General features: G+C 48.3%; 1 long non-coding RNA gene across 1 annotated transcript; it reads right to left on the minus strand.

The window, feature by feature from the left end:
• Nucleotides 1-3,330: 3,330 nt before the first annotated feature.
• Nucleotides 3,331-7,801, minus strand: LOC129010532 (uncharacterized). The gene is made up of 2 exons (XR_008493020.1): nt 7,525-7,801; nt 3,331-3,715 (listed from the first exon to the last, which is right to left on the minus strand). It is a non-coding gene; the product is annotated as an uncharacterized LOC129010532 (long non-coding RNA).
• Nucleotides 7,802-9,047: the final 1,246 nt, after the last annotated feature.

A 9,047-nucleotide genomic window follows, 5' to 3' on the forward strand; every position in this document is an offset into this window, starting at 1 on the left:
GCTAGATTTACATCTACATATCTCTGGGGAATGTTATTTTGTGAAAAAAAAAAAAAGCTGTTATGTATAGCTGGAATCCATTTTGGGTAAAACAAAACAAAGGTAGAAATAGGTATTTGTGCTTATATGTGGATAGAATATTGAGAAAGAAGTTCGGGAAACTATAAAATGAAGTTACTTCTGGAGAGTGGGAATAAAGATTTAGGGGAGAAAGGTATCTTTTATTCACTTTTCACTTGTCAACATTATGAATTATTTGAATTTTACCATGGACATATATTACTTTTGTAAAACAAAATAAAGCAAATGCACTAAAATAAAGAAGTTAAAACATACATATACACAGCCGCTATGAGTACGATGACTTCCTCACTCTCTGGTCTCACTCCCTGGAGCAGATGCCCCTAGGGTGGGGGCCACACCTCCTGCGCCCACCTCTGAATTTCCCTGCAGCTTCATGGGCCAGTCCATGTGAACTTAACTCCCTTCCAGCAACTAGCACTTGCCACAAGCCTGTGTCCTTTCACTGTCTACCCCAGGGCCTTTACTGATGTCGCTTGAGTCTGACACCTGAGAAGGACAGGAGATGCAGCCTCTCAGGAGCAACCATTAATGGTGACGGAGTGTAGGGATAAATGCCTCAGCCCCACCCTTCAAAGCAGCACTGCAAGGCATCCTGCACCCTTCTCAGAGGACCTGGTGAGGTCCCGCCCTCCTTTTCTGCAGTGATGATCTTGACAGCACAGTCTTCTCCTTCTCCTTGCCCCTCTCCCCTCCTCATGCTTCCAGGATCAGCACCCACATAAACTACTTCACTCAGATGCCTACCTTGCAGGGAACCCAAACTCAGCCACTCCTTCAGAACCGCAGGTTCCTGAAAGCCACCCTTCCCTAAGGCTCAGGCGAGGCTGCATTGAGGGTAGGAGCCTCACTGATGGCAGCAGTAATGGTTAAGAGATTGGGGGAGATGTCAGGCATTGTGCTGGGGGATTTGCATGGCTGCCTTGTGTCATCAGCCCAGCAACCTGCAAAGTGGATCATTTGGACCCTCATTTTACACTTGAGAGAGCAGAGATATCTGGGGGTCCCTAAGTCCAGGTCTCAGGGAGCTGGGTTGACAAATAGGCAAGGTCCTTGTTTCTGACAGGGCCAGCTCATACTCCTTGGGCCCTTGATTATAGGGTATGGTGTTCACAGTCCTGCAGGCTTTCCAGAGCAGCAGAAATCAGGTGACTTGTACAGAGCCAGATGAACAAATCTAAACTGGGCAAAACAAGACCAAGATATCAAGATGCAAGAGTCAAGCAGTTTGGGAATCAAGGGGTAAAGAGGTAGAAGAAGATACTTCCTTTTTTTTTTTTTTGGCAGGGTCTTGCATTGTCACTCGCGATCATGGCTCACTGTAGCTTTGACCTTCAGGGATCAAGAGATCCTCCCACCTCATCCTCCTGAGTAGCTGAGGCTACAGGCATGCATCAGCATACCTGGCTAATTTAAAAAATTCTTTTTTGTAGAGACAGGGTCTTACTATGTTGCCCAGACTGGTCTCAAACACCTGGGCTCAACCGATCCTCCTTCCTTGGCTTCCCAAATTGCTGGGATTACGGGTGTGAGCCACGGCACCTGGCTAGAAAGTATTTCTTATCAGGAAGCAGGAGGAGATACAGTTGACCAGCCTGGCCGTGGAGACAGGCATTACACGGAATGTTTGTGTCCACCCAGGATTTCACATGTTCAAATTCTAATCTCCAAGGGGATGGTGTTAGGAGGTGGGGCCTTTAGACAGTGATTGGGTCATGAGGGCAGGGTCCTTGTGAATGGGATTAGTGCCTTTAAAAAAAGAGAAACGGGATGGCTCTCCATCTCTCTTCCCCCTTTGGGAGGATACAACGAGAAGATGGCCATCAGGAAGCAGCTCTCACGAAGCACCAAATCTGCCGATGCCTTGATGTGGGATTTTCAGCCTCCAGAACCCAGAGGAATAAATTTCTGTTGTTTGAGCCACCGAATCTATGGTAATTTGTTACAGCAGCCCAAACAGACCAAGACAAAGAAGGGAGAAGGGGATGGCTCAGGGAAGAGCTGGAACCCAGGACTGGGGTACTAACTTGAGGAGGGGTCGGGAGCCCACTGGAGCTGATGTGGGCTACAGACCCCTTCTCAAGTTAGTTAGTAACTTACAAATGAAAAAAAATCTTAAAAAAATTTTAAATTTAAATTTTAGATTCAAGAGGTGCATGCACAGGTTTGTTACAAGGGTATGTTTCATAGTGCTGAGGTTTGGTGCAGCACTTCCATTGATCCCATCACCTGGATTGTGAACAGGGCACCCATAGGAAGGTTTCCAGCCCTTGCCCCTCCTTCTCCCACCTCTGTTTGGAGTCCCCAGTGTCTGTTGTTCCCACCTTTACATCCATGTGTACCCAGGGGTTAGCTCCCACTCATAAGTGAGAATATGTGATCATTCATTTTTCTGTTTCTGCATTAATTTGCTTAGGATAATGGCCTCCAGCTGCATCCATGTTGCTGCAGAGGACATGACTTCCTTCTTTTTGATGGCTACGTAGTTTTCCATGTTGTATATGTACTGCCTATTGTTTATCCAATCCTCCGTTGATGGCACCTATGTTGCTTCCATGTCTTTGCTATTGTGTATCGTGCTGCAATAAACATATGAGTGTAGGTGTCTTTTTCGTAGAATGACTTATTTTCCTTTGGGTATATACCTAGTAATGGGATTGCTGGCTCAAATGGTAGGTCTATTTTTAGTTCTTTTAGAAATCTCCAAACTGCTTTCCACAGTAGCTGAACTAATTTTCATTCCCACCAACGGTGTATAAGCATTGAACACCTTTTGTAATCAACTGTCATCTAAATGAGGATATGCTTCCTGCAAAGCCATTGTGTTTGCTATGCAAATGTGGCTTCCAGATGAATTCCCAGCTCTCCCCTTCTGGCCCTAATGCCACTCAAAGATTCCCCTTCCCCATAGATAATCTGAAGCTCCCTTTAAAGGAACTGTGGGTTCAGTGGCAGGCATCAAACACTCTTGGTTGTGACTCCCCCTGGGGATGCCCCCTCGGGCCGTAGGCATCGCACATTCCACTTTTCTGCAGGTAGCCTCTGGGAATCTAAGATGACTGCTGCAGCCAGACACAAGCTCCTGGCCTTGAACCACGGGGTCCTTCCAAAGTCTCATGGGTAAGGGGTCAGAGAAGGGTGCCAAGTGGGGAAGGCAATTTAGAAGAGCAAGGGAAAACAATTTTATGAGGAGACAGCTCCAGGAAGAGAATGATATTTGTTCTTTTACTTAGACAAAGGCTCCATGTGTTCCTTGAGTAATTTTTATTCAACAGGGTGTTTTAAGTGGGTAGACAAACAAACATCCGAACTTAAGATTAAATACACTTCTCTCAGGGAAGAGCATCCTGGACAGGAAGACCACCTTCTTGGTGGATCTTGCCTCTGCAGCCTCCAGAGGATGGAGCGATGTGTGAGTCTGAGCACAGTGGGCCTGGCAAGGTGAGATCCAGCAGCAGTTTGGTGCATTGAGGTTTGTGTGCTCCAGAAAGCCAAGCTCAGATCAGCCTGGATGGGGACGTATGTTTCTGCCGCAGTGCTTCCGGCAGCTGAAGGTTCTGATTTTCCCTTGTGGTGCAGATCTTGGGAGAATCGTGGTTGTTACCATTTCTCATTCTATCTAGGAATGAGGGCTCTGTGAAAGGTTTCTGAAGAGAGAGAGAGAGAGAGAGGAGGAATGGGATGGGCTGAATTGTGTACCACCCTCCTATCAACATGTTCAAGTCCTAATTCCCAGCACCTGTTAATGAGACTTCTATTTGGAAAGAGGGTTGTTGAAGATATAATTAGCTAAGATACTGTCATTCTGGAGTCCTTATAAAGGGAGACCTTATAAAAAGGGGAAATTTGGAGGCAGACACACATGTAGGGGGAGCGCCATGTGAAGATGAAGGCAGAGATGAGGGTGATGCCTCTATGAGTCACAGAATGACAAAGATGGCCAGCAAACCATCACACACCAGGGGAGAGGTGTGGAGCAGATGTCTTCTCACTCCCTTGAGAAGGAACCAACCCTGCCAACACCTTGATCTCAGACTTCCAGCCTCCAGAACTGAGAGATGATAAGTTTATGTGGGTTAAGCCAGCGAGGCTGTGGTGCTTTGTTACACAGCAGTCCTAGCAAACTAATACAAGGGATATGGATTATGGTGGGGACACATAGGGAGGAAAAAGACTCCTCCAGGAAGCCTGGGGCCTTCAGGAAGATGCTCAGGGACTGGCAACCGATGATAACAATGCCTAGTCCAACCAGGACAGCTCCGCTTCTCCACGGGAGTTGGGGGAGACATTTTTGCCTCCTCTCACTTCGATTCACCTATCTGCATGTGTGTTCAATATAGAAAAGAGAGCTAAGCTCCTTCAAGTCTCCTGCAGGCCATCTGCTCATACCAGGATGTAGGAAGTTAAGGCGATTTTCAGGCAGGATGGAGACAGACACCATTGTGGATAACCAGCCACTGGAAGGAAATATGAACTCCTCTCATGCCTAGCCTTACTTTTGGCATAAGTCAGTATTTTCAGTGGAATACTACTCAGCCATAAAAAGAAATGAATTAATGGCATTTGCAGCAACCTGGATGGGATTGGAGACCATGATTCTAGGTGAAGTAACTCAGGAACGGAAAACCAAACATCGGATATTCTAACTTCTAAGTGGGAGCTAAAGTATGAAGATACAAAAGCATGAAAATGATACAATGGACTTTGGGGACTCTGGGGGAAAGGGTGGGAAGGTGGGGAGGGATAAAAGACTACACTTTGGGTACAGCGTTTACTGCTTAGGTGATGGGTACGCCAGCATCTCACAAATCACCACTAAAGAACTTATTCATGTAACCAAACACCACCTGTTCCCCAAAAACCTATGGCAATACAATTTTGTTAAGTTAGTATTTTATCTGCCTGCAGTCTGCCTTCTTGTAGGATTTGGGGTGAGTTTTGGTCCCCACATCATGTGAAAAACTCTTGTGATAATTCATTATTTTTCCAAAGAATCTCCCTGAGCTAAATTTCACTGCCTCTGAGATTGTGGTTTCATGCTAGAGCATGTGGGAAAATCCCAGAATGTTTAATAGGATTACCTACAGGACAAGTATCTACAATGGGCAGAAAGGGTTCTAGTCTGAGAACACAGCACATCGAAGTGCTCTTTACTGCTCTCAGGCCTTTCCTAGGGGCTTTCCTTGTGATGGGAGGGCAGAGGGAGGCCTGCAGGCAGCGCGGACAGGACACTCGGCTGCCATTGCTGAAGCCCTGTGAGGTGGGCCTCATGTCCTCCTCCCTCCCTGGTCCGTGGCTGGGCCCTGTGCTGAGTGTTGGGGGCTGATGCCCTCCAGGTGGCCTGAGGTGGGTGTCCAGCCTGTCAGTGTCTCCTCGGGCCACACAGAGGTACTCAGCGCTGCTCCACTCAGAGGCTCCCAGCTGAGCTTGCCCCCATCACACCCCCAACCCCACAGCCTGCAGAATGGCTTCTCTTTCCTTCCTTCTTCAGCTGGGAGTACTGGACAGTCATCTTCCTGGTCACCCGCCTCAAGACCTCCACACAGTCTGTCCCTCTTGCCTCACTCAAACCTGCCAATTGCAGGCCACTGGCAAATTCTGATGGGTCTCTTTGACAACTTCTCTCACATGTCTTCACTTCCATTCCATTTGGCTCATCCAGAGTCCAGGTCTTCCCTGAATCTCTCTTGCATTGCCCCGCTGCCTCCAGACTTGGCTGCTGCCTGGTCCTTCTCCCGCATCCCTGTGCTCTTGACCCAAGAGTCTCTTTCAGAAAGTACAACTGCCCAGGCCGGGCGCAGTGGCTCACACCTGTAATCCCAGCACTTTGGGAGGCTGAGGCGGGTGGATCACGAGGTCAAGAGATCCAGACCATCCCGGCCAATATGGTGAAACCCCATCTCTACTAAAAATACAAAAAGATTAGCTGGGCATGGTGGCGCACGCCTGTAGTCCCAGCTGCTTGGGAGTCTGAGGCAGGAGAATCACTTGTCTGAGGCAGGAGAATCACTTGAACCTGGGAGGCAGAGGTTGCAGTGAGCCGAGATTGTGCCACTGCCCTTCAGCCTGGTGACAGAGAGAGACTCCATCTCAAAAAAAAAAAAAAAAAAAAAAAAAAGACAGTACAGCTGCCCAGCTCCAACCCCTTCAACGGCTCTGCAGTCGAGGATTTGGAATTGAGCAGTGATCCCCACATCTCCAGCACCTTCCGCACCACCCCTGTCGGAAGGTTTGGCAAGAGGAAGGAAAGAAAGTCCTAGCCCTTTGCACGATACTGCCCTGGGATTATGCTCTAGTAGAAACATATGTTGTCTTGCCCCTGTTCCACTCAGAAACACCCAAGGGAGAATGGGAGAGCTAGCTGGGGGAGGAGCTCAGGGAAGTGAGGGGTGCAGTGCCTGGTCGGTGTTGATGCAAAGGCAAGTCAGGATCTGCAGTGAAAGCCCAGCAAGAGGGCCCCACGGTCCCCACTTGAGAACAGTGGTGGCAAGCTGGAGAGTGACTGTGGTTAAGAATTCCCATCTTCACCTCTGGTTTGCTGTGGGAAATGGGGCAAAGCTGAATCATGGGAAAGAGAGACGGGGGGCCAGCTCTGGGGCTTGGGTGGGGAGCTTAGGCCCTCCAACGGCTCTGAGCTGGGACCACTCTTGCGTTCACTCCAGCTACACCGAGACAAGCACCCACCCACACTGAGGCCAGCAGGGGCCCCCCTGAGTTGTTGCCTGCGTTCTTACCTCCTTTTCTCTTCGGGGCTCTTCTCCTATCTCTAAGCACTAGAAGTTCAGCCATCAGTTAAAGACAGCTCATATGTTGCCTCCTCCAGGAAGCTTTCTCTGATTTCTTAAGTCAGGATTAACCTTCCCTTCTCTAGGCTCCCTGTATACTTTGTTCTATCAAACCATTTATGATGTTCATGTATTTTTATATTGTGTGAACCCCTAGAACTTAGCATAGTGCTTGACGATACGCATTAAATAGATGCTTACCGATTGAATAAAAGGAAGAGTGAACACACAGATACAGTGAAAACAGCTCTTCCGCCTCTAGTCTATAAACATCTTGGAAATAAGAAATATGCTTGGTTACCCTGAACACCTCCACAGTAGCCAGCATGGTCTTCCACCTCGTCGCTTCTCAATAAATGTTGGCTAAATTGTTAATTTCATGGAGTTTGTGATTATAATAATCACATATCATTATTTTTACACCTTCTACAAAAAAGAATGAGGGGAAATCTATTGTCGTGAGCTTACTGCAGTTATGTTTTCTGCATATTTCAGATGGTGTGAATTGTTTAGAGCTCTGTCACCTGCACTGGGGCGCACGAGATGGCCCCGCTGCCTGGCTGCTTTCCTGGAGGGTGCCAAACAGACAATAACATGAGCAGCTTGGATTCCACGCAGCACCTACCTTTTGGTTATTTTTGCAACTCTTTGAACGTACGTGATCTTATTTAGTCCTTCCAATGTCCCGGAGGCGGAGGTGGTGCAGATCCTGTTGGCTTTGTTTCCTAGGTGAGGAGAGAGGCACCGCTGGGCTATAAGATAAAGGGCCTGCCCTGGGCTAGAGATGCAATGGTCTGAAGATCCGGCTGTGTCCAGAGCCCAGGGTGCCTCTTGTCCAGTCCAAGGCACAACAAGTCCCCACCATACCTCACAGTCCTCGAGGCCAGGCTTCCTGGGGCTGCTTTCTTCTCTCCTGTGGAATAGCAGCTCATTCTATCTCCTTGAGATCCCAAGACAGGAAACCAAGATGAGTTTGGTTCCCAGCCAAGGCAATCTTGCTGACCCCTCAATGCAGCAGGAAAGCTCAAATACAGCCTGTGCCACTGGGGCTTTGTTGCGAAATGTCCACCAACCCCACCCTTGTCTGAAACGGTACCATCTCCCACTTCCCTACTCTCACTCTCAAAGTCTGAGTTTGTTTCTTTTCAAACTCACAGCTTTTGCAAACCACTGGAGGGAAGAATTAATCTGGAATGTTAAGCCTCTCAGTGTATTTGGCTCTGCCTGCAACCTGGAGGAGTAGAATCGAGCTCCAATCTCCTCGTTCCTAGGGAGATTGTAGCTCAGCTTAAGACTCACCTCCTCACAGACTGGGCATGACCGATGTCCTTGTTCCTCCTGCTGTACCTGCGGGGGGGCCTGGGAGGTGGGACCCCAATCATGATCGCTTGCAGTTACGGACAGCCTGCTATGTGCCAGGTGTTGTGGGGAGTGCTGGAAACATGCCTTGTTGCAGAAAACTCACCATCAGCCTTGTGTATGTTTCTCACTGAGGAAACAGAGGTTCAAATTGTTAAGCGGTTTACTCAAGGCGCATAGAAGCCCATTCTGTCTGACTCCAGGCCTGAGCACTTAATGGGACCAGGTTTTAGGGCCAGGGTGCAGAGGCTCCCTTGGAGGGATCAGACTCAGAGGGCTTGCCTTCTAGAAACTTCTCTTCTCTCTGCAGATGTATTGTAAGACCTGAGATCAGACACTCAATCTCCAATTTACCTTTATTTTCTTGCCTTGGACATAGGGCGTTGATGCTAGCACTCTACCAGCTCTCCTGAATCCCAGCACCTTTATTTCCTAACAGCCAGCATCATGGTCTCAAGAGGTAAAGCAATGGTCTGACCTCCGTACTCGAACCTGGGAAACTGTGGTGTAGAGGTTGGCAGCAGGATCCTCGGACTGGTCTGCCCAAGGTCTAAATGCTAGCTCTACCTTTGACATTCTACGTGCTCTAACTGCTCTGTGCCTCAGTTTCCTCATCTGAGAAATGGGGTGAGGGGCTGAATCATGTCCCTCCAAAATTCATGTGTTGAAGCCCCAACATATAGCACCTCAAAATGTCACCATATTTGGAGATCAGATCTTTAAAAAGGTAACCAAGTTAAAATGAGATCATTGGAGTGGGCCCTAGTCCAGTATGCATGGTGTTCTTGTAAGAAGATGGAGACACACAAAGAGCCCCCAGGG

This window comes from Pongo pygmaeus, chromosome 1, assembly GCF_028885625.2.
Source record: "Pongo pygmaeus isolate AG05252 chromosome 1, NHGRI_mPonPyg2-v2.0_pri, whole genome shotgun sequence".
Taxonomy (NCBI): Eukaryota; Metazoa; Chordata; class Mammalia; order Primates; family Hominidae; genus Pongo; species Pongo pygmaeus.